The 24,796-nt window shown below is 44.1% G+C and overlaps 1 long non-coding RNA gene across 9 annotated transcripts; it reads left to right on the forward strand.

Annotated features, from left to right (window-relative positions):
- The first annotated feature begins 10 nt into the window (after nt 1–10).
- LOC105237894 lies at nt 11–24,672 on the forward strand. Of its 9 annotated transcripts, none has more exons than XR_004627660.1 (4): nt 11–1,208; nt 1,909–2,214; nt 3,386–5,611; nt 24,369–24,672. It is a non-coding gene; the product is annotated as an uncharacterized LOC105237894 (long non-coding RNA). The 9 variants fall into 9 exon arrangements; XR_002142818.2 differs by lacking the exon at nt 24,369–24,672 and adding an exon at nt 12,190–12,737; XR_004627663.1 differs by lacking the exon at nt 24,369–24,672 and adding an exon at nt 7,844–7,898.
- Nucleotides 24,673–24,796: the final 124 nt, after the last annotated feature.

Genomic DNA, 24,796 nt, shown 5'->3' on the forward strand with positions numbered 1-24,796 from the left:
GGCCGGGCCCCCGCCCTGCCCCGCCCTCCCGCCTGGCCGGCCAAGTACCCCGGCGCCTCGGCTCCGGCCCGGCGGCCGCTTCCAGAGCCCTGGGCCCCTAGTCCTCCGCCGCGCCTCCCGGGCGGGGGCCTTGGGCAGGGACCGCCGTCTCCCGCTAGAGGGACCCGAGTTGCCCCCGCGGCCGTCTCGCCCCAGCGGACGGCGAGCGCCTCCGGAGCCGGGACGGCGTCCTCGTCACTAGATCTGGCACGTAGTGGGGCCTAGCAAGAGGCTGCCAGGTGGAAGGAAGCAGAGGTGGCACGGGCCCGGCACTTAGTGGGTGCGCCCTCAGTGTGTGGTCATTGCCGGCCTCGGGGACTTGCTCGCAGGCTTGGAGGCGGGGGGCACTCTGACGTGTCGCCTCTGGGAGAACCGTGAGACCCGCGGTGAGCAGAGTTGACGACCGGCACCCGGGGCCTCCCGGGGGTAGCCTGGGAGATCTCTTGAGTAGCGGGGGGAGAGCGCAGGTGAGCAAGGTGAGAACGCAGAGAGGCGGGCAGAAGGCCAGGAGGGTGACCCGCAGGACCTTACAAGAGCCCAGCGCACCTGGAAGCAGGCGGCCTTAAGGTGCTAGGTCAGGGTGTGGGAGCGCAGAGGTGAGGCCCTGGTGTCTGACAGGGCACCCACCGCTGACCGTGGAGAAATTCCTTCTGAAGAACCAGGAAAGAGATGCCAATTTGCAAGAGGGGTGGAACTAACTTTCAGCCAGGGCCCGCTGTGCGCCTGGCAGTGAGCTGAGTTGAGCACTGGGATAAGAAGTGTGTGAAGCAATGAAAGCAGAAAGGGTGATCTTTTCAGAAGTGTGGCAGTGATCCGGAGAATAAGAGCAAAGGAGAGGCGATTTCTTTATCCCCGCCCCCCGCACCCCAATGTGAGGTGGAGTTCTCAAATAAAGGAGCTAAGAGGAGAGAATAAGAGACGAGAGATGGGATAATTAATGGTGCAAGATCCCAGAAAAGGAAAATGAGATAGATACGGCTGGTGGAGGAGGAGGAAGAAATCAGAGAAGAGGGACTCCTCTTCCTACAAGATTTAAAGGATGCATAAAGATGGAAATATTTTGAGATGGGGAGGCATTGCTACTGAGTCCTTCATGTTTCCCTGGATCAGCTGCCTGGATGACCCCCAAAGTCATCCGTAGGCCATCTGGGGTTACTGTCCTTTAAAACGTAAGTGCAGTTGGCTCAAACCCCTTTTCCTCTTGAAGTGGGAAAGCCAGCATACCCGCCAGTATTTCCAAAGATTCATAGGGAAACTTACATTTCTCCTAATTATCCTATTGGTCCCAATTTTCTGTTCCCAATATTCTATTATGCTGTTTTAGGAAATTTGTTATTGTACCCTGGATACCACCCCATTTATACTCCCCCAAAATATAGCACCATATGTGAAAACAAAGTACCCAATGTTATATGATTGTTAAATAAATTATAGTTTATTTGTAACCATTAAATATCATGTTGAAGGAAAAGATTAATGACATGGGAAATATTTGTAATTGAAAAGCACATCATAAGATGATACAATACTAGCTTGTAATATATAAATATACTATGCATATCACACATAGATATCATGCCTAGATAAATTGGATTTTTATTTTCTTCTGTGACTTCTTCATTTTCTTATTTTCACAGTACATTAATATTTCTCTTTAAATCAGGAAAAATGATATTTAAAAGTATCTTTAAGAAAGGTATTTTTTAAGAAATCTTTTTGGAGTCAAAAAGAGATATTAAGAATTAAGAAAGGAGGGGGCGCCTGGATGGCTTAGTTGGTAGAGCATGGGACTCGCAATCTCAGGGTCTTGAGTTGAAGCCCCACATTGGGTATGGTGCCTCCTTTAAACAAATTTTTTTTTTCTTTAAGGAATCAAGAAGAAAGGAAATTGCAAATGGATCTTTGAAGGATGGAAGGGACTTAGGTCAGCAGAGATGAGCTGGCTGGGGAGGCTGCCCTCCGCAGGAGGAACACTGCAATCAAGGACACAAAATAAGAAATGGATGGAGTGTTCAAGGAACACCAGAAGTTGGTTTGGTTGAAGCATAGGACTCAAGGTGGAGAAAAGTAGGAGACAAAGTCCAGGAAAATAAGATGGGGCCATGGTCTCGGATGCCAAGCTAAACCTTTTGTAATTTGCGGTTGAGAAGAACCCCTGGAGCTTGAACTGTGCAGGTGATAAATTTTAAAGTAAATTTTCCCATAACCTCTTACTTAATGAGGTTCTGGATCTCAGCCCTTCTAACTTAATGATATTTGGATATTTGATTGACTCAGCAGTGAGGTAGGTGCAACAGTTTTTGCATTCCAACTCTTTACAGAATGAGAACTGGCCCTTGCTTCTCTGCCTGTTAATTACTACAATCTTTATTCACAAGGCACCAGAGTTTCAGAGAGAACAGATTAGCAAAGAATGAGGATGAGAGGAATAAGAAATGTGCACCTTAAACCAGTGCTTTTTTTTTTTTTACAACTTTCTATGAGTTTGGCTTTTTTTAGATTCCACAAATGAGTGAGGTCATATAGTATTTGTCTTTCTCTGACTTATTTCACGTAGCATAACACTCTCAGGATTCATCCATGTTGTCAAAAATGGCAGGATTTCCTTCTTTTTTTATTAGTGAATAATATTCTTGGCAAACTTTTTTTTTTAAGATTTTATTTATTTATTTGACACAGAGAGAGACAGCCAGCAAGAGAGGGAACACAAGCAGGGGGAGTGGGAGAGGAAGAAGCAGGCTCCCAGCCAAGGAGCCTGATGTGGGGCTCAATCCCAGACCGCCGGGATCACGCCCTGAGCCAAAGGCAGACGCTTAACGACGGAGCCACCCAGGTGCCCCCTTGGCAAACTTTTTTGATTGTGACCCTCTATACAAAATATATTGCTCATCTCAACCCAGAATATACACATGGATGTATATAAATTCACCTCTGAGCCAGAAGTTTCATGACATATTACTCATATGCACTGCTGGCTGATACTTTCAACTTGATTATTTTTATTTCTTTTCGAACAATGGTCAGACCCTACTACATTGATTTTATGACCCACTATAGGGTTACAAAATGCCTCAAAGGACATTGAAAAGAGGCTAGAGTATCCCCTGCTATGTTTACAGTTCTCATTTAAATAGCCACATAGACTGTGACCTTCAGTTTGCCATGTTTACATGTCCCAGAAATCAACAGGACAGTCAAGGCTCTCTCAGGATGTGGTGGGGGCGGGGATAGAAGGATTGGCACAAGCCCTGTTTGGGTTCCTCTTCCCTTCTTAGCAAATATTTCCTGATAGCAGTATTTCTCAGGAGCCATAAATGTTTTCTTCTTTGTTTGGCCTGAGATGCAGATTGAACTTCAGACAACGCTGGACTACCACCTGTAAACCAGAGACAGCTTTCCATTTGAATGAACAGAATCACAGACTAAAATAAAAGGGGGAAATAATGTATCTTGATTGTGACAGTACATAGAAGCTGTTGTATCCACCACTGTTGGAATATGATAGGGAAAGTAAGTACCATCCCTTTCTTCTAAGTCCAGAACCAATGAGAAGATGAAAATACAACTCCATCACCAATAGAGCTGAACCCAAGTATGTGGCTTGACTGATGACTGGTAGGCTTTTTAATATTCCCTGAATTAAAATGATCTCCCCCAAAACTCCAACCTCCCCCTTAAGGGGGCCTAGCAACTTTCACTGTGTCTAATTAGAGAACATTGCACTCTCTCTGAGGGCAGGCAGATCCAAATTCACCAGTTAGGTAAGTCTGGGACAAATTCTCTCCTACCCGCCGTCCTATCAAAACAAAACAAAACAAAAAAGTTAGGGAATAAGGATCTATCTCTGCCCAAACAAATTGGGTCTGACCCAATAATTAGGCAGCTGAACGGGAAAGTATATTAATGCAGTGAATTATAAAAAATGGCAAGTCCATACCTTAACATCTCGTCACTTAAAACCTGTAAGGAACACCCATTTGCCAGTCTTCGGATGTGAGGCCAAAATTTTTCTTTGAGCAAGAGTGCCGATTAGAGTGCTCTTGAGACCTTTCTTGCAGAAATCCTATCCACGGTATATTTTCTGTGCTTTCCAATTTCTTTCTTTAAAGTTGACTAAGGACTTAAAACTTCTTGCAAAGCAATATAAGAGAAACCTTCCTCTTAAAAAAAAAAAAAATCTTCTGTAATTGTCTCACCCACATCTGGTTTGACAGTAATTTTCAAATGGTTGTTAGCTAATATTTCCAGAGCATTCAACTGACATTTCATAGAAACAACTCTTTCTTTTCATGCTTATGTTTCATCGGTTTGTGTAACTTAAATTAATTACACTCTGGCACACAGCTGTCATAGGGAGGGTTGGGACCAAACACAACAGACTCTTGCTAGGCATCTAACTCAATTGGTAGGAAGAAGTGTGTAGGAAATCCAGAGATGAAAGCATTCAGTAGGTCATGGGTAGTAGTCAATATGTTTAACTGGAAGGAATAGAAAGTGTTGATTCCAGAGAGTCAACTGAAAGAGAGCCATTAATGCTCATAGAATAGTATGACCAACTCTGTGTATATCTTAGCCTTCTTCTTCCATCATTTATCCATTTTATAGTCCGCTCAAAATCACTGTCCCTCCATTCCCATTTAGCTAAACATGGCTTTGAATGGCTTAGGATTGGTATGGCTATAAAGAAATTCAAACAGTAACATCGCATACTGCATTAGCAAAATATACATACCTTAGTCACTTTCCAGTGCTAATAAGATGATGTAATTGGTACATTCAGAGAAAGCTGTGGCCATGTGAATGGGCATCATCCCTTTAAGAAGCAATTGACCTTACTTCTGAAGAGCCTTAAAAGAGATGTGGCCCTTTTGACTCATCAATACCGCCCTTGGAAACTTTTCCTCGGGAAATAACCCTCCCCCAAAGAGAATGGCCACATGTACAATAATTACTTTAGCCTTATTTGTGGTAGGGAAAGTTGGAGTAACTTATGGTATGTAACATTGTGTAACTTACCACTGAGTAAGCAGAAAGGAGTAACTTGGAAAACATTTGATTACATATTATTCGGGGAAAGATACAGTTTGTTCCACACACTAAAAACCTGAAACTGAATTGTATACTTTAAAAGGGTGAATTTTGTGAATCATAGCTCAACTTTTCAAAATTTTTGCTTTTGTATCAGCCAAGATCAGCAGGAAACAGATGGCCTGCTCAAAATGTGTAACTGAAGAGCGTTAATGAAGGGACAGTGACAAAGAGGCAGGCAGGGTTGAGGGAAACCAACAAGGGATAGTGAAGCACCCCAGGGCTACATCTGCTGAGAAGCCATTATCAGCCACAGGCTGAGTGAGAACAAAAGCTTCAGGAAAGAGAGAGCCCATAGGAACTTACAGGAATACAGCACTACCTTTCTCTCTTGCCCTCAGGTCTCCTGTGGTACCTCCCCCACTGGCTGAACCCAAGAGGAAGCCTAAGGACAAGTGAGCCCAGATGACAGTGTCCTTCAAGGCCAGCCTCTGGAAAAGGACGGCGGGTGGATCTGGGAAGACAAAGGCAGAATATCTAGCAGGTATGCGATCATAGAACAATGCGAGAACTGTCTAAGCATATGGCCAAGGATCTTCAGGGAATCCAAAAAACCAGGGTTTCCAGAGAGAAAAAGTGGAGGTAGCTGGAGAGCAGGTAGGGTGGGTGGAGGGAACGGGAAAGATCATTAACTCAGGCTGAGACAAGGATGAGAGGCAGAAACAGGCACTTTTTATTTTTTGGTCAAATACTTAGCTGGAGACTGAGCTCTGGAAGAGATTAATAGGAGATACAGGAACTAAATTAGACTAGGGCATTGGAAATTCTTCCCCTATTGGCTATTACCCTATATTTCTCCTTCCTAGCTAAACTGCATGCGTTCAACAAATAATTGCTTAGTACCTATCATGTGCCAGGAACTGTTAGGCCCTGGGGATTGAGGAGGGAACAAAATTAACATCCTTGCTGTCCTGCAGTTTACATCCTGGTGTGGGGAGACAGACCATAGATAAGTAAATATGTCAAGGAATGATAAGCGTTCTAAAGAAAAAATGTGGGAGAGCAGGGAAATAAAATTCCGCCCATTCTATATCTTAAGAACCTCATGATTTAGAGGTCCCCCCTACACACACACACACACACACACACACACACACACACACACACACCCCAGAGCTCCAGAGTAAATTAGGCAGTGTGTATCTCTCACCTGGACAAAGTTCATATAATACCTTCCTCCCTCCAGCACCCTCCAGCCAGTCCTGCCCTGTCTGTGGGGAGGATCTCCCTGAGACGAATCACGTCAGTGCCCTGCTTAAAATCCTCCAAAGCTCTTGTTCGCCTGCAGTGTGGAACACTGTCTAACCTCCTTATCATAGACCTTTTCTTATCTTCTCTGTCCATCATGTGCCTCTACCTCCCCCACTCTCCTCTTCTGCCCACACTAATTGTCTGTAGTTTACTGGCCATGCCCTACCGCGTATATCCGTATGTTTGCTCATGCTGCTCTTTCCACTCGGAGGGCCCTCCCATGCCCTCCACCTTTGCCAGAATTTGCCAATCCCCTCTTTGTTTTTCTAAACCCCTCAGCTACCACCTCTTTAGTCAAGCTCCCCTGACCTTCCCAGGTGTGAAGGAGCATCTCCCAACTCCCTCTTTCGTGTTATCAGTATATCTTATAGATACTTATGAATACATTTATCATACCATATAATCTTATTTCTTAGATCTTAAGATGTACAGAAGTGGGTTTGGGGCACCTGGGTGGCTTAGTTGGTGGAGCGCCTGACTTCGGCTTGGGTCATAATCTTGGGGTCCTGGGATCGAGTCCCACATCCAACTCCATGCTCAGTGGAGACTCGGCTTCTCTCTCTCCTATGTTCATCGGTTCATGTGTGACCCTCTTTTGTTACTCATCATCCACCCTAAAAACTAGGATTGACAACTTACACATACACCCCCCCCACACCCAATGCTTAATCTTGTGTTTATCATTTTCTTGCTTCTAAAAATATTTTTATCTAGAAAATCTTTTTTTTTAATCTTTTAAAGATTTTATGTATTCATTTGACAGAGAGGGACAGCCAGCGAGAGAGGGAACACAAGCAGGGGAAGTGGGAGAGGAAGAAGCAGGCTCCCAGCAGAGGAGCCTGACATGGGGCTCGATCCCATAATGTCAGGATCACGCCCTGAGCCGAAGGCAGACGCTTAACGACTGAGCCACCCAGGCACCCCCTAGAAAATATTTTTTAAATCAGTTTTTAAAGTCGCCCTAGCTTTGATTCCATGGATCTGTGGAATCTAAAAAAAAAAAAAAAACAAAACACAAACAAAAAGCAGAAACAGACCCGTAAATACAGAGAACTGATAGTTGCCAGGAGGGAGGGGGAGGAGGATGGACAAAATGGGTGAAAGGGAGAGGAAGATACAGGCTTCCGTAATGGAATGAATAAGTCACGAGGATGAAAGGTACAGCATAGGGAATAGAGTCAACAGTATGGTAGCAGCCTTATGTGGTGACAGATGGTAGCCACACTTGTGGTGAACCCCACAGAAGCAGTAGAGTTGTCGAATCTCTACAGAGTTGTACACCTGAAACCGAACGTAACATTGTGTGTGTCAATTATATTTCAATTTAAAAAAATTACCCTAGGTTTATAAAAATTTAAAAAGTCTTGCTTTTTAAAAAAGTTGAGTTTGAATGTGCTTATATTTCTTTACTAGCTATATATATATATATATATATATATTTAAGATTTATATATTTATTTGTCAGAGAGAAAGACAGGCAGGCAGAGGGAGAAGCAGGCTCCCCACCAAGCAAGGAGCCTGATGTGGGGCTCAATCCCAGGACCCCGGGATCATGACCTGACCTGAAGGCAAACACTCAACCCACTGAGCCACACAGGCGTCCCTACTACCTATAAATATTTCTCATTAATTTTCAGGATTTCCTTACATGTTCTTTTAATATTCCCTTAGAGTTTTTTTTCCCTTGGAATTCAAGTACACAGAAAAAGTTTAATTTCTCTAAATTTATGTATGTCTGTGTATGTATTTACACATACACATAAGTACATATTTGTGTATGTGAACCTACGTCCATAGTCCCAACACATGTATTTCAGTTGCTTTTTTTATTAAAGAGTATCATCCCCTACGTAATATCCTGGGACTTCTTTTTCACCTTCCATGTTATAGTGCCAAGATTTATCTTGGGCATGCTGTAAGTAGCTGAGTTTATTTACCGTGGCTGCTGTAGGTTATTCTAGAGTGTGAATACGCTAAATTACTTTGCCCCTTGCAGCAGAGGCTCTTGGTACCCCGTGTTCTTCCCCTTGACTCACCTCTGATTTTAGCCAAATACATCATGGCCAGTTTCATGGGAGCCCCCAAACACTGGCAATTCCTACTGTTCCTGTTAGGCCTTGGGTCTCTCTGATTTCTGCTTCAGGCCCTTCTCTGCCACAAGGAGAGTTAACTCTCAACTTATGGGGGACGTGAGCCAAGGGATAAAAGCCCCAGGCTCCCATCCTTCAGATGGACAATTATGGAAGGCATTCTGTATGCTTCTCAGAGGCGTCCGTCCATGGAATCACATGCCCCGAGTCTGCTTTTCTTCCTCCCCCGCCTCATCCTTCAGTCCTTCACTCCGGCTGCCTGAGATCACTTCCCAAATAAATAACCTGCAACCAAGTCCTTGACCCTGTCTCTGCTTTTGAGGAACTCAAACTCATAGAGCCAACGTGCTGATAATGAGCTTGCGAACTGTTGCAGGTTTTTGCTGTTGCAAGAGCGCGGCTAAGAAAATTCATGTAAAACCCACTGGCACACGAGTGTAGGAATTTCTCTTGTGTATTTATATAGGAGTAGAAATGCTGGGTCAAAGGCTAAGTCAACTTTCAATGCTACAAGAAAATTCTGAACTGTTTACCAACGTGCTTTTTACCAGTTCGTAGTTTGAACAACGTCATATATGGGATCTTATTGTTCCACATCCTCTACGATACTTGCTGTTGTCAGGTTTCTCAATTTTCACCACTCAAATGGATATCAAATGGAATCTCATTGTGGTCTCAATTTGTACTTCCTGATAATTTGTGAAATTGAACAGGGCTTCATATATTTATTGATCATAAATGTTTCATCTTCCAGGAAATGTCTATTCTTAGCTTTTGCCCATTTTTCTATTGGTTGAGTGTCCTTTCCTCATTAACTTCACTAATTCTTTATTTTTTAATTTTTATTTATGTATTTAAGTAAATTCTACCTCCAACGTGGGGCTCAAACTCACAACCCCAAGATCAAGAGTCACATGCTTCACCAACTGAACCAGCCAGGCACCCCTAATTTTACTAATTCTTTTTTTTTTAAGATTTTATTTATTTATTCAACAGAGATAGAGACAGCCAGCGAGAGAGGGAACACAAGCAGGGGGAGTGGGAGAGGAAGAAGCAGGCTCATAGCAGAAGAGCCTGATGGGCTCAATCCCATAACGCTGGGATCACGCCCTGAGCCGAAGGCAGACGCTTAACCGCTGTGCCACCCAGGCGCCCCCCTAATTTTACTAATTCTTGGACAGTTATAGGGTTTTTTTTCCCTTGGCACTCAGGTGCTCAGAATTGACTTAATCACAGTCTTTATCTGATAAAACCTTTTTTCTGGTTACAAAATTAAGGCATGCTTGTCGTAAAAGAAACATGTAAAGAATACAGACACATCTAGCATAGAGAAAGTCTTCTTTATGTCAGTTCCACCCCACCTCTGAGCAGGAATGACTCTCACGAGTTTGTCATCCCATATTTTTGGGATTTTGTTTTCACATATGTCTCCCAAATCAGATAGTTTCTCAAAAGTAAGGACTGTGTTGTAGTCATCCTCAGATTTCCAGCCCCAGGCAAAGTCCTGGCTTAGATCAGGAATGTAACACATCACTGTTGAACTGACTCCTGAGAGGTGGGTCAGAAGAGAAGTTTTAAAGGTACAAGACTTCAGTTTGACTGGAACAGAAGACTCAGGAGAAAAATGGAGGATAGTACTGGTAAAATGTTCTGGGGCTTGATCACTTAAATCCTTAGCTGTTGGGCCAAAGTGTTTGATTTTTATCTTGGAGGCAGCCTGCCAAGGAGGCACTCAAGGCCACTTCGGGTGCAGGGAGGTTATTTGTTCTTACGTTTTTATCAGCGACAGAATTAAAATGAAACATTGACAATCTAGTCATCTAATGGCAGTGTACGAGATGATAAGGGAGGAGGTTGGGGAAAAGAAAACCAAAGACAGAGAAATGAATGAATCAAGAAGTTACTAACTTTTTGGGGGGGACACAGACTCCTATGAAAAATTCATGAAAACTAGGCCCTCTTCCGGAAAAGCAGACATAAACCTCAGCCCCCACACTTTAAGTTTTTTTTGGGGGGGGTTATTTATTTAAGTCATCTCTACACCCAACGTGGGGCTTGAACTCACAACCCCAAGATCGAGAGCCGCATGCTCCACCGACCGAGTCAGCCAGGCGCCCCAACCCCTGCACTTTTTAAGAACCTTTGATCAGTGGGTTATTCTAAGAGCAAGAGATGAAGAACTTGAACCATGATGGCAGAATGTGCTCATTCACTCAGACAGATTGATCCCTCTCCTACTAGATGCAAGGCACCGTGCCCAGTGCTGGGCACACACACCACCCGGTTTAAAGCATGGAGTACAGTGTGGCATGGTGGTCAGCAGCACAGACTCTGAGCCCAAGTGTCCGGTTGGTTTCAAACCCCTGCCAGGTGACCTTGGCTAATTTGCGAAATTCATCTGCACTCTGCAGGTGTCTCACAGAGACAGTACTATCATCACCCTCATCATTAAGGGAATCCTACATCCCAGTAAAGCACTTAGAATTCAAGGCATGGAGGGAGCCATTGGCAGAGCCTTAAGGCAGAAACCAGAGCGGAGAGCAAAAGGAGGAAGCAGAGAACATGGGCTTGATTTCAAGAGCTTTGGCTAAAATGGAGGAGGGGAGGGGAGGCAGTAATTAGAGGGGGAAGTGAGGGCAAGGGAAAAAAAAATTTTTTTTTTTTAAAGGTGGGTGAGATCCTAAATGCTGCGGGGAGAACATTTGGAGTGGGTGAGGCTGAAGGCAAATCCCTGATGATCTGTTGTTTCCCGTAAAGGTGCCCAGAAGGCAGATGGGAGGGCTCTAGGGCAGAGGTGGAGGGTCTGGCTTTAGCTGGGAAGCCACTTCCGCTTGTGAGCTGGAGGGGAGGAGTCAACTGTGGTGTGGCTGCAGGTGCTGGCTCGGAAGTAACCACAGGCCATCGGGAAGGAATGTCACCTGTGGGGGAGGGGCGGGGAGTAGGGGCTGGCAGGAGGTCTGAGAAGAGAGGGCTAGAGGCCGGCTGACTGGAGCATTTTAAAGAGGGGATAGCCAGGGAGTAGAGGAGGTGAGGAGATTGCTGGGGATCCCTCAGGGCCCCCAGTTTATAAGGACAGGGGTCCTTCTGGTTGGGGAACTTCTGATGGTCATCAGAGCTACGGGAGGAGAAAAGCATTAAAGAAGGGGCAGTGAGTGCTGAGTGAAGTCAGGAAGAATGGGGACCCACAGGGGACTGCTGGACTTGCCAACCAACTGGTCACCGCCAAAGTGGTGCCTGAGGATCCCTGTAATGTCAGAGCAGATGACAGATGGCTGGGAAGAAAAGAAGAACGGGACAGCAGTAAACTACCCGCAATCCAAGATCTGACTGTGGAGTAAAGGGGAAAGTAAGACATTAACCAAAGAGAGAGTCAAGTAGGGTATATTTTTCTTTCTAAAAGTTAGGAGAGATGCCTATGTGTACACATATGTATACGTATAATTTTTTAAGGCAAAGGCAGCTGTTGTAGTTGCTGGCGGGAAAGGGAGGAGTGAGGCCCCAGGTCAGCAGGGTATGATGCAAGCATAATATGGTAATAAACAGCTCCTCTTGGCCAGGTGTTTTCCAGAAGACTCTGTCATCCCCAATATACAGAGGAGAAAACTGAGGCTCAGAGAGGTTACTTGCCCCAAATCACAGTGCTAGTATGTGACAGAGCCAGGATTTAAACCCAGGTCATAGCACTCCAAAGCGCCGATACTTACGGACCCCTATCCCACAGATGGGAAGAAGCGTTGACACTACTGAGGAGAAGGAATACTTCTCTTGGCACCCAGGAAAGGCAGAAAGACTTGGAAGACATGTGTGTGCTCAAGATTTTGTGTTTATTTAGAGTTATTCTCCTTCCCACTCACATGTATAAGCATATGGACTTTTAAAGTTGGCATGATTGAGGAAGCCTAACTTGACACAGAAAAAAATTGAGCCAGAGGACTGAGCCAACCTTTCTGTAGTGAGAGAACTGATTGGACGTGGCTGAGAAAGTTGCCTCTGACGACCCAAGACAGCTGTGTGGCCACCTGATTCACCCAACCCTCTACCCAAATGGTAGCTTCCTGGGAGAATCAATCTCCCCTTAATTCAAGAGAACAGAGGGCAAACAGTTTGCATGTGTTGACAAGTTGTTTATTACAATGATCAGCTTGAGGCATTTTGTGATGTATTTTTCATCTATCAATATTTTCTTTCTTTTTAAGATTTTATTCATGTATTTGTCAGAGAGCGACAGAGAGAGCGCATGCAGGGGGAGCCGCAGAGGGAGGAGCAGACCCCCTGCTGAGTAGGGAAAGGAGGAGGGGGAAGAGGGGGAGGGGGAGGAGGAGGGNNNNGTGGGGAAGGAGGAGGGGGAGGAGGGTGGTGGTGGAAGGGGAGGGGGGAGGGGGAGACAGAGACAACGAAGTGGGGCTCGATCCCAGGACCCTGGGGATCATGACCCAAGCCGAAGGCAGACCCTTAACCGACTGAGCCCCCAGGTGCTCCAACAATATTTTCTGATAGGTGATTTCAAAATAACTGCCTAAAGAACAGATCTCATTTCTTTTTGTCAAACTCCCACATTCAGGGAACACAGAGAAAACCAAAACCAGACCATAGCCCAAAGGGAACTGTGTAGCTTTATGGTCAGGTCACAGGCCAGGGCCAGAGACAGAAACCGAGAGCTGTGGTAAGTAACTGGGCAAACAGGACCCAAGGTCAGAACACAGGGAGCAGACCCTATTGCCACACCAAAATCCCAGTCCCAGAGGTCACACCAAAGGCAGTGGAGAAAATGCCAGGGTTCAAGGGCATCTAGCAGACCGGGAAAGGACTGAAAAAAGCAGCTCTGAGCAGAAAGGAGGTAGCCACCTGGCCCTGCTTGCAAACTAACCTCTACATGCCCACAAAGGCCATTTTAACTCATCTAGCCTATTAAAAACAGTGAAAAGAAACCAGTGAAATACAATTTAATATGCTTTATTTAACTGAGTATATCAGAAGTACTAGTGGGGTGCCTGGCTGGCTCAGTCCGTGGAGCTTGAGACTCTTGATCTCAAGGTCGTGAGTTCAAGCCCCATGTTGGGCACAGAGCCTACTTCATTAAAAAAAGAAGTAATATCATTTCACATTGTAATCAATATGACCAACAGTTTAAATTCCTTTTTTCATGCTAAGTCTTCAAGATCTAGAATGTGTCTTGAACTTGCAATATATTTTGATCCTAACTCACCTTCTCTCGAGTGGTCAGTGGCCTCTGTGGCTAGTGGCCTTTGTGTCAGTCAACACAGGCTTAGAGAAAACTGTAGTTAACATTCCGGCATTAAAGCATTTTGTCTATATATTTTTTCCTTTGCTTTCTTTTAAAACATGTTGAATTGGGAAGGGGTGGATTTTGAAGGGAGTGGGAGAAAACTCTCAGATGCTGAGAGTCTCTACTGTGAAATTTTAAATGTTTCGGGTATCCCTCTCCTAGTCAATTTCCTTCCTTTCGTTGAGAAATGCTGCTTCTGCTGCTGCTGCTTCTCTCTGTTTTTTTTTTTTTTTAAGATTTTTTATTTATTTATTCAACAGAGATAGAGACAGCCAGAGAGAGAGGGAACACAAGCAGGGGGAGTGGGAGAGGAAGAAGCAGGCTCATAGCGGAGGAGCCTGATGTGGGGCTCGATCCCACAACGCCGGGATCACGCCCTGAGCCGAAAGGAGACGCTTAACCGCTGTGCCACCCAGGCGCCCCTGCTGCTTCTCTTTTTTAAGCCCCATGGTGCACAGATTCTCTTGGGAAGATAAAAAGAGGGAATGTGACGCAGGTGGGTGCCTGCTACCAAGCATTCACTCCTTCTGTTCATTCATTCATTCACTCGTTCATTCATGTTTGCTCTTAACAACCATTACTACACATCACCTACACTTAGGGATTGTGCCTAAGGTTAGTCTTCCAAGCATAGTCCCTGGCTTGTGAAACCTACAATTTTGCAGAAAAGTCAGAGAAATCGTTACAATAAAATGTGGTAAGTGTTATGAAAGGGGAAGTCGGAGGAGCTGAGTGGTCACCTGGGAGAATAATGGAATCCATCTCCGGAGATGAGATAAGAGAAGGCTTTAGGGGTAAAGGAAGGAAGGAAGATTGAAGGAAGAAGAGCTAAGCAAAAGGGAGAAGGGAGAGCTGGAAAATGCTGGAGGCAGAAAGAACAGCTGTAAGGAAGGCCCAGAAGGGATTTGTGGAACTGGAATCAGTTCCCTGTGGCTGGGGTCCCCGGGGTGAGAGGGAATGCTGGTATCAGGCATCATTCTCTGGGCAGTCCAGTCAGTGGTGCGAGCTGGGAGGCAGGATGTTGACAAATTGGGAATAGGCAGGCCCAAGACAGGAAGAACTCCACCCTGAAAATATTCCTTCACCAGCTCAGTTCGGAGTTCACCAGTTACACGCTCAAACAGGTTAATGAGCTACTCTTTTTTCTTTTTTTACTCCTTTTAATTTTAATTCCGGTATAGTTCACATACAGTGTGATATTAGTTTCAGGTGTACAACATAGGGATTCAGCGCTTCCATACAACACCCAGTGCTCATCACGATACCTGTGTGCTTGATCCCCATCCCCTATTTCTCCCATTCCTCCCACCCACCTCCCCTCCCCTCCGGTAACCACTAGTTCTCTGTAGTGAAGGGTCTGTTTTTTGGTGAGCTGTTCTTTATAGAAGCAAGAATCTCTCCTATAATGATTATTCTCTTTTCAGATTTTGTCAGGCGTTGAAGCCTTCTTTTGATTCAGAAACTTGAACATGATTGAAGTTCCACATAATAAAGGTCATATAAAAGTACATATAAAATACAGGAGTGGAACTGATGAAGGGGTGTTAACTCTGCCCCAGGGGGAGGTCTGCAGAGGCTTCCTACAGCAGATGACACTTAAACAGGGTCTGAAAGAAGAAGTAGGATTGTCAGGCCTCCAAATGGAAGGACGTTCTGATGATAATGATGATCATTATTTACTAAGTGTCAGGCACTATTCTCATGGTTTACGTTCTAAGCTCATTTTACCTCCCTAAGACGCTCTAGATCCCACAATCCCTGTTCATAGGTAAAGAAACTGAGGTGCAGAGAGGTAAATTAACTTTAAAGTAACTTGTTGGGACACCTGAGTGGCTCAATCGGTTAATTGTCTGCCTTCAGCTCAGGCCATGATCCCAGGGTCCTGGGATGGAGTCCTCCATTGGGCTCCTTGCTCAGCAGGGAGTCTGCTTCTCCCTCTGCCTGCCACTCCCCCTGCTTGTGCTCTCTCTCCCTCTGACAAATAAATAAAATCTTAAAAAATAAATAAAGTAACTTGTCTAGAATCACACAGTCTGGAAGGGGTAGAGCAGTTTGGCTCCAGAGCTCACTTCATTAACCCCTCTGTCATGTCTTGGGACTGCAAGTGTTTGCATGTGCCTGCATTGTAGGATGAGGGATTAGCAAGGTCAGACTGATGAAGGAGGGAGTGGCCAAATCACGCAGAGTTTCAGCAGCAGCACCTTGAAGACAGGCTACATGGCAGCCTTTAGGTAAATGTTTTTTATTACTTGAGTGCATGTATAAATGATTGCTAATGATCATATTTTTGAATGTGGTTGCATTAGGAGAACATTATATTCAAATCCAGATTTACACAAACCACATTTCCAGTGGTGATTCACTGCCTCAACAGATTCCCAAAGGATCCTTTAAACCATCAAGTTGACGTAGGCAGGCCGGATCCGAGGACCCAGAGGGGGTCCCACAGGACCAGCCAAGAGGGTCTCTGGGTATGTGTAGGATAGAAATCAAACACAAGCCAGGAGGAAGTGAGAGCAGAGTTTACTGAATAGCATAAGTGATAGACTATAGCAGACGGAGTGTCTGGCAGAGTCAGGATGAGAGAGGGAGGCTCTTCCTTGCTTGGGTTCAGGAGATTATATTGGAAAGGGGTTCAGAGTACGTGTTCCTTCAGGAATCCAGGGTAGGTTTCGATCGAAGGCAAGTGTCAGGTGAATAATAGGTGTTATTTCATACAGCATGGAAGGTAGGGGGTGTTGATGCCAGCATCAGGTGAGGTTTGTTCGAGGCTAATGTCCTGGAACATGTTTGGGACCCAGTACTTTTTAGATGTGATCAGGTGTTTGGGGGCCTAGGACCAAACTCAGAAAATGATTAACTTTCTTGCTTCCCCTTGGAGTGGGAACACAGGTTCTTTGGTTTATTTGGATGCAAGGTAAGATATAGAACATGAATAAATGGGGCCTCGCAGAAAAACAGCAGAGACAGAGCCTTTCTAAAAATGGAGTCCCTTCAGTGTCCCTATTATTAACTAGAAAATGCAAAAGCTCCAAAGACAATTCATCAGGGAGGGAGGAGGTATAAGCCTTAGTTAGAGAGAGGCTAAAGCTGTCCCCTCGCTTGGCCCTTCCCCCAAAGGACCTTCACAGTCACAACACCCTCTCTCCTCTCTAAGAACCTATAGAACAAACAGCTGGGTCCCTTTCTTCTTTTAGCCAAAGCAGAATGGCCAAACAGGAAATTGGTGTCTCCCTGCTCCCACTGCATACACACACACACCCCAACTCAGAAGGCTGCCTCTGCAGCCTTTTATGAGAGCTCCCCAAAAACCTCCCAGGAAGACTTTAGTGGCTCCAGTAACCTCTCTGCACAGAAGGCACCTTTAATTTGGGGGAATGAGACTTCTTCCTGACACCCTATGTGACACAGAGCTGCTGCATCTTTTAAAAATCAGGCTCTCTGATGTCCATAGCCTTTGGGTTGGTAGGCGAAAAGTCTCACTTCTTTAGCCCCTGACCTGACCTAAGGGCAGCTGGGATGGATGTGTCCTCCCAGCAAACCCACATAGATCCTTTTGGGAGGTGGCACTAGGGAAGAACGAGGCTTTCAGCGTGGCCTGTGCGCTGGCGTGCCTTGATACTCCTGGACCACTTCCCTTCCTGGCAGGGTTATGCAGGAACCTTCTCCTTCCACCCACCACTTCCTTCATTGGAAAGGTCAAGGAGAAAATGGTAAGATCATCGTTATTTTGAATAGGTTTAAAAAAAAAAAAAAGGAATCAACTTTGCTTCTGCTGGTAGATACGTTTGATTTGTACAGAAGTGATTAACCGGATTCAGCTATAAAGACTGAGCATTTGGGTATCAGTTTGAACACACTTCTTGTTTTTAATAATCATTAACATCCATTGTCCACTTACCATTTGTCATGCAACAGCTCTATTAACATGTACTATCTTGTTTAATATTCAAATGATGAAAATGATCTTCTATTCCCACTTTATACCCAGAAAACTGAGGATAAAAAAAAGAGTTAACTTATGGGGCGCTGGGGTGGCTCAGTCATTATGCGTCTGCCTTCGGCTCATGGTGTGATCCTGGCGTTCTGGGATCGAGCCCCACATCGGGCTCCTCTGCTGGGAGCCTGCTTCTTCCTCTCCCACTCCCCCTGCTTGTGTTCTCTCTTGCTTGCTGTCTCTCTCTCTCTCTCTGTCAAATAAATAAATCTTTAAAAAAAAAATGTTGACTTAGGGGCGCCTGGGTGGCTCAGTTGGTTAAGTGTCTGACTCTTTGATTTTGGCTCAGGTCATGATCTCGGGGTCATAAGATCAAGCCCCACGTGGAGTTCCATGCTCAGCACAGAGTCTGCTTGAGACTCTCTCTCCTTCTGCTCTCCCCTCCCCCCTTGTTCTCTCTCTGTCTCAAATACATACATACATACATAAATCTTTTTTAAAATATGACAGACTTCTTTTAAAAAGTTAACTTGGGGCAACTGGCTGGCTCAGAGAAGCATGATACTCTTGATCTTGGGTTGTGAACTCAAGCCCCACATTGGGTATAGAGATTACTTAAATAAATAAAAATAAACTTAAAAAAAAGAGTTAACTCATTGGTCCAAGATCATGCAGCTAGTGAGTAGTTGATCTGTAATTTAAAGCCAAGTGGGTCTGACTTAACCTCTATAAGAAGATGCTTCCTTCAGGCAGACCAGCAGGCTGTCTATGAAAGAAAATATCAGACATGCCATTGTGATGGATGGGGTCTAAAAGACTTCTATGTTGGGAAGATTGGCAGCCCAGTGAGCAGAGAAAATAGCATGTCAGAGTCCCACATTTGGAAAATTTAACGCCTTAGGCTTTATGTCTTTATCTAGTCTGGAATCACCTGTCCTAAATATCTGAATTGTTTTCATAAGACACACTGCTTCTACGGCAACATTGCAGAAACTTCATTAAGCCTTTCCAGATCCACCCCGTTTATATTAATCTCTCTAGGTCTGAGTCCTTCCTACAAGATTCTTTTCATCCCAATTATTTCTTGCTCAGTCTATTTGTTCCTCAAGACCGTAAGCTCCAGGGAAGGAAGTACGCCACACCTAACCCCATTTCTAGTTTGTGCTGGACATTATGTTTCCTCTCTTACACTGCCACATTGGCCCAACTGTGACCCAGAGTCCCTTGGAAGTCTCCTCTGATGGAGAGAAGAAACTGTCCTTTAATGGTGCCTGGAAGATTCTGCCTCCTCTCTTGAGTTTCTGTAGAATGTATAGGCTGACAGTTATACCTTAACTTGTTGTTTCCTTTCATAAAAATAGCTTTTATCTTTATTTTTTTTAAAAAAAATTTTTTGGGGCGCCTGGGTGGCACACAGGGCGCCTGGGTGGCACAGCGGTTGAGCGTCTGCCTTCAGCTCAGGGCGTGATCCCGGCGTTATGGGATCGAGCCCCACATCAGGCTCTTCCACTATGAGCCTGCTTCTTCCTCTCGCACTCCCCCTGCTTGTGTTCCCTCTCTCGCTGGCTGTGTCTATCTCTGTCGAATAAATAAATAAAATCTTTAAAAAAAATAAAATAAAATTTTTTTTATTTATTTGAGAGAGAGAGAACAAGCAGGAGCAGAGGGAGGGGCAGAGGGAGAGGGAGAAGCAGACTCCCCACTGAGCAGGGGCTCGATCCCAGGACCCCAAGAACATGACTTGAGCCAAAGGCAAACGCTTAATTGACTAAGCCACCCAGGCACCCCTGTCTTATTTTTTTCTGCTGCAAATGATACTGAAAATAATTCAAGGACTAGGGCTATGTCTTCTGCTTTTTACTTTGATAAATCCTCCTTCAGCCTTGAGCACACATTGTGGGCCACTGTCCCCATTGATCTGAATGAAGATAATCTTAACCTTAAAGTTTGGTTTGGTCCACCTGTCTCTGGGTGGACTGAGCCTCCCAGCCCTTAACATCTCCATTCATTCACTTGACAATTTTTTTCAAGTGTTTATTTCATGTAATATTCTGGGGGTAAAAAGATAAGTGAGAAGGCCCTTGCCCCCAGGAAATTCAGTCTGGTGAGAGCAACAGATCCATAATTAGATGGCGAGTATGCAGGAGAAGTGCAGTGGAGGCTTGCCAGAGGACATGATGCCTGAGCTGAATTTGAAAGGCAAGGAGGAATAAAAAGATGTGGGAGTGAGATGGAGAACTTTCCAGACCGCTTACACAAAAGCGAGAGCATGCAGCATTCAGGGAACTACGTACTCTCAAACATGAGGAGAGTAAGACCAGCAGGAGAGGTAGGCAGGGGCCAGAACACAGCATTACTTTTGTAGCATGCTGAGAAATTCAGCCATATCCTGAAAGTCAGGAAGATCTACTGAAAGGTTTTATGTAAGGAAGTAGCATCATCACATTTATGGTTTGAATAAATCACTCTGGCTGTAGTGTGGAAAAGAGATTGGAGTGAGGCAAGAATTGGGAGCAAGACTACAGGCTGAAAGACTGGTTAGGAGTGCATTGCAACAATCAGGATAACTAGCGTGAACCAAGGTAGTGACAGTGGGGTTGGAGAAAGTAGATGAATGAGAGATACATTAAGAAAGTAGAATAACAAGATTGGTGACTAATTGGATTTGGCAAGTGAGTGAGAAGGAAGAGTCAAGGATGACAATTACTTTTGTGATTGGGTGGTGCCTTTTTTTTTTTTTTTAAGATTTAATTTATTTATTAGAGACAGAGCAAGCATGAGCAGGGAGGGGGGTGGAGAGGGAGAAGCACACTCCATGCCAAGCAGAGAGCCCAGTGCGGGGCTCAATCCCAGGACCCTGGGATCATGACCTGAGCCAAAGGCAGACGCTTACTGACTGAGCCACCCAGGTGCTCCGACGTGGTGCCTTTTATAGAGATTTGGAACATAAGAGGAAGAACAGGTCTTCAGTGGGAGTAATGAGGCTGGGGAGATGTAACATTTGGGACACACTGAGTTTGAGGTGTCTGTTGGACATCGAAGTGGAGATGTCCAGAAGCAATTGATATAAAAGTCAACATCCAGGAGGAGATCAGAGCTGTAGATATTAGAGAGGTGAATGCATGAAGAAGGTAGTTGAAGTCATGAGAACAGAGAAAATCACCCAGAGGCATTGCAGAGTGAGAAGTGGTGCAGGCTTCCTCCGTTTAAGGAGTAAGCTAAAGAGTCCATGATGGAGACTGAGAGCAACAAGCCAGAGAGGCAGGACACAAACTGAAAAGGGGACCCAATGGACCCAAAGGGATTTTAAGAGGCTATTTTATGGCTTTCAGCCATGGGTTGGGGGCAGGTACCAGCTTTCAGCAAATTGAAGAAGGATATAGATGATGGATAGATATGTCTGTCTGTTGAAATTCATTGAGCTGTATACATACTATTTACACGTTTTACTATATGTAAATTATCCATAAAACAGCATACAAATTTTGTAAGGTATATTTGAACATGATCATATGCTAGGAAAAGAGAAAGTTAATGGGAAGAAATTGAGGGAGTGAGAGAAAGGTTTTGAGTAGGTGGAAGAGGTTAGCTTTAGACAGGAGGAGGGATGCCTCTTTCACCAATGGAGGGAGAGAAGAGGAGGAAGGGATGTTTATGGGAGTAGGTAAGTTGGGTAGGGAGTAAGTTAAAAAGTTGAGTTTCTTGGTAATACTTTCTTTTCACCATGAAACTGGACTCCATATGTGATGGTTTTTAAAACATACCTACAAATTCTCTGATACGCCTTCCTTCAAAATGGAGAACTTATTTTCCCTCCCTTTGAGTCTATACTGGACTCATTTCTAATGAATAGAATGTGGAAGAAATGATGATATGTCACTTCAGAGATTAGGCTCAAAAAAACACTGAAACTTCTGTCTCGATGGAGTAACCAACCATCCTGCTTTACCTGGGACTGAAGGATTTTCTGAAACGCAGAAATTTCAGTGCAAAAACGGGATGCATTGGCAATCCTATTCTTGAGTTGGTTCTTTCTCTCTTGGATCATTTACTTGGATGGAAGCTAGCTGCCATGTCACAAGCTGCCTTAAAGAGAGGCCCACATGGCATGAAACTGAGGGAGACCTGGAGTCAAGGGCCAGCTAGGAACTGAGGCTTCATTCCAGTAGTCCAAGAATAATGGGGACCTACCAACAGCCACATGAGTGGGACTTGGAAGCAGATCCTTCAGTTAAGCCTTCAGATGAGACTGTAGGCTGTCCGGACAGCTTGACTATAACTTCATGAAAAACTTCGAGCTCAAGCCACGCAGCTGTGATGGTCCCAGATTTCTGACCCTTAGACATTGTGAGATAATGTTTGCTGTGTTATTTTGCTAAGTTTGGGGCAACTAATTCATCAGATCAATGAACATGAGGGGAAAGTGGTGAGATAGGTTGATTTGGATGACTTTCTCCAGCAGCCCCAGACAACTACAGACAGTGTGCTCATCCACTTTCTATGCCATTGATATTATGCAATGTCCAACAGCATCATTTGTTTTCCCCCAACAATATCTTTTGATAAAGGAATTTTGCCAAAAGCTTATTTACCTTTCTTACTGAGCATATTTATCATTAATGTTATGACTGACTGTAAAAGCTTCTTGGCAAGAATATGTCCTGTCACTGTTTTGGCTCTGAAAAGTGCAACTTTAAAGGATGCCGTTATAGTTTTGACCACTTCTCTTATCTTTAGGGGTAAATGTTATCAATGTCTTATTAGGAAGCAGTATCTCGTGGGCTTTTCTTCCTCTAGAAAAATTTGTTTTGATTATCAGATTGGCCACTGAACTTTTCTTAAAAATGCCACTAAGGCTTAATTGGCTTTATGCCACTATTTGGCCAAGTTTCATAACCTAATGTACTAGGGACCAGGGAAAAATAGATTACCAGTTTAATAAAACATATATCCTAGAGGCTCATTGTATTTCTTATTAGCCCTTTTCTTTTCAGCTGCTCATCATAATTCATCATGTTTGGGGATTGCCCGGCCCCAGCAGAGAGTCACACTATATTGTTATTTGTACTGGATATCTGGTCAATGTTTCACTTACAACTTTTCTTCCTCCTGAGTTTAAAAGTATTCAGCATCCTGATTTAATTAACTTTCAACTAACTAATTACAGAGTTGAGTTACTGATCTATTTTTGTGAATTTAAAATAAAATGTAATACAATGAAATTTCACATTGAACACATAAACAGCACATATTGTGAAGCAACCCATTAGTTTAGATTAACTACACCCTAATAATTGAACATTAGCCGAGACAAACTATGGAGCCAACACAACCCAAACCTTGAGAGCAAATGACTGGAGCGCCTGGTGGCTTAGTCAGTTAAGCATCTGGTTTCAGCTTGGTTCATGATCCCGGGGTCCTGAGATTGAGTCCCCCATTGGGCTTCCTGCTCAACAGGGAGTCTGCTTCTCTTTTTTCTCCCTCTCTCCTTACCCCCCCGCCCCCGCTAATGCTCTCTTTCTCTCTCTTGCTCTCTCTCGCTCTCAAATAAATAAATAAAATAAAATATTTTTTTTTAAAAAAAGAACTTCATTTCTTTTTAAGACAATAATATTCCATTGTGTTTATATCACATTTTGTTCATTCATTCATTCATTCATTCATGGACACTTGGGTTTCTTCCACCTTTTAGGTATTTAAGTAATGCTGCTACGAACATGGGTATGCAAATACCTCTTCAAGACCTGCTTTTTTTTTTTTAAGTATTTATTTAAGTAATCTCTACACCCAATGTGGGGCTCAAACTCATGACCCTGAGATCAAGAGTTGCATACTCTTCCGACTGAGCCAGCCAGGCACCCCTAAGTCCCTGCTTTCAATTGTTTTAGGTATATACCCAGAAGGCGGATGGCTGGATTACCTGTCTTGTCTTAATCTTTTATGATGAGAATGTACTCATGTATTATTTGTATAATTTAAAACATACAGAGAAATAAAAAAGAAGTAACTATCAGAAAGTGGGTTATGGGCATATAAGGTTTCAGATGTAGAGTAGTACCTGAATGTGGCCATAAGTATGAACTGTACAAATCCAACAAATGACATCTTGGGCGTGCTCAACTTTCCTCAGTGACAAAGGAGCACCTAGAGACCCAACTAGCCCAGTTCCTTAAGCTATAGGCAAAGTTGGAAAATCAGACTGGATTTTCCAAATACATTTACCAGTTTCCTGTCCCTATAGCTTGCTACAATTCCCTCCACTGGGTAGATCCTTTTCGCCTGCCAACTTGACCCACATAGCAAATCAATTTTACCCATATATCAAATGTTCTTTCCCTTCTGAGGCCCCTTGGAACATCCCAACTACACTGACTCCTGCTACATCTGAAGGCCCCAGAACTTTGTGCCTCTCTTAGGGATCTTTTCTTTACAATATGAAGACTGACTGAGGCTCACACCCATCTAAATGGTTATAGAGCCTCATCTTTAGATTTGAATTCAACATTAACAAGCATAGGCAAAGCACTCTATTAGCCAGAATTCAGGTTAGCTCCATATTCAACATTTATTAACAAATACTTATTAAGTATTTGCTATGAGTTTGGCACTGTTACGAGAGCCAGGGATAGAGGGGTGGACAAGGTCCCTGCCCTCTTATGCATATTTTCTTCCACAGGCCTTCCTAATTTGGAGAAATCAGGAATTCATTTTTCAATCTGGTAAGTATGGGTTGCCTATGGGCAGCAGTTGGAGATCACCATGTACAAAACCATAGACAAGTTTTAAATTAAACAAATATTTATTGGGTACCTAATATATGCCAGGTCGTGTGTTGGCCCCTGGGAATTTAACAGTGAACAAGACATCAATGGTTTTTTTTTTTCTTTTTCTTTTTCATAACAGCTTTATTGTGATATAATTTGTACACCAGGGGTGCCTGGGTGGCTCAGTCGGCTAAGCATTTGCCTTCGGCTCAAGTCACAATCCCAGGGTCCTGGGATTGAGTCCCACATCGGGCTCTCTGCTCAGTGGGGAGTCTGCTTCTCCCTCTCAGTCTTCCTTTGCATTCTCCTCTCTCTCTCAAATAAATAAAATCTTTTTTTT

The sequence above is a fragment of the Ailuropoda melanoleuca genome, chromosome 9 (genome assembly GCF_002007445.2).
Source record: "Ailuropoda melanoleuca isolate Jingjing chromosome 9, ASM200744v2, whole genome shotgun sequence".
Lineage (NCBI taxonomy): Eukaryota > Metazoa > Chordata > Mammalia > Carnivora > Ursidae > Ailuropoda > Ailuropoda melanoleuca.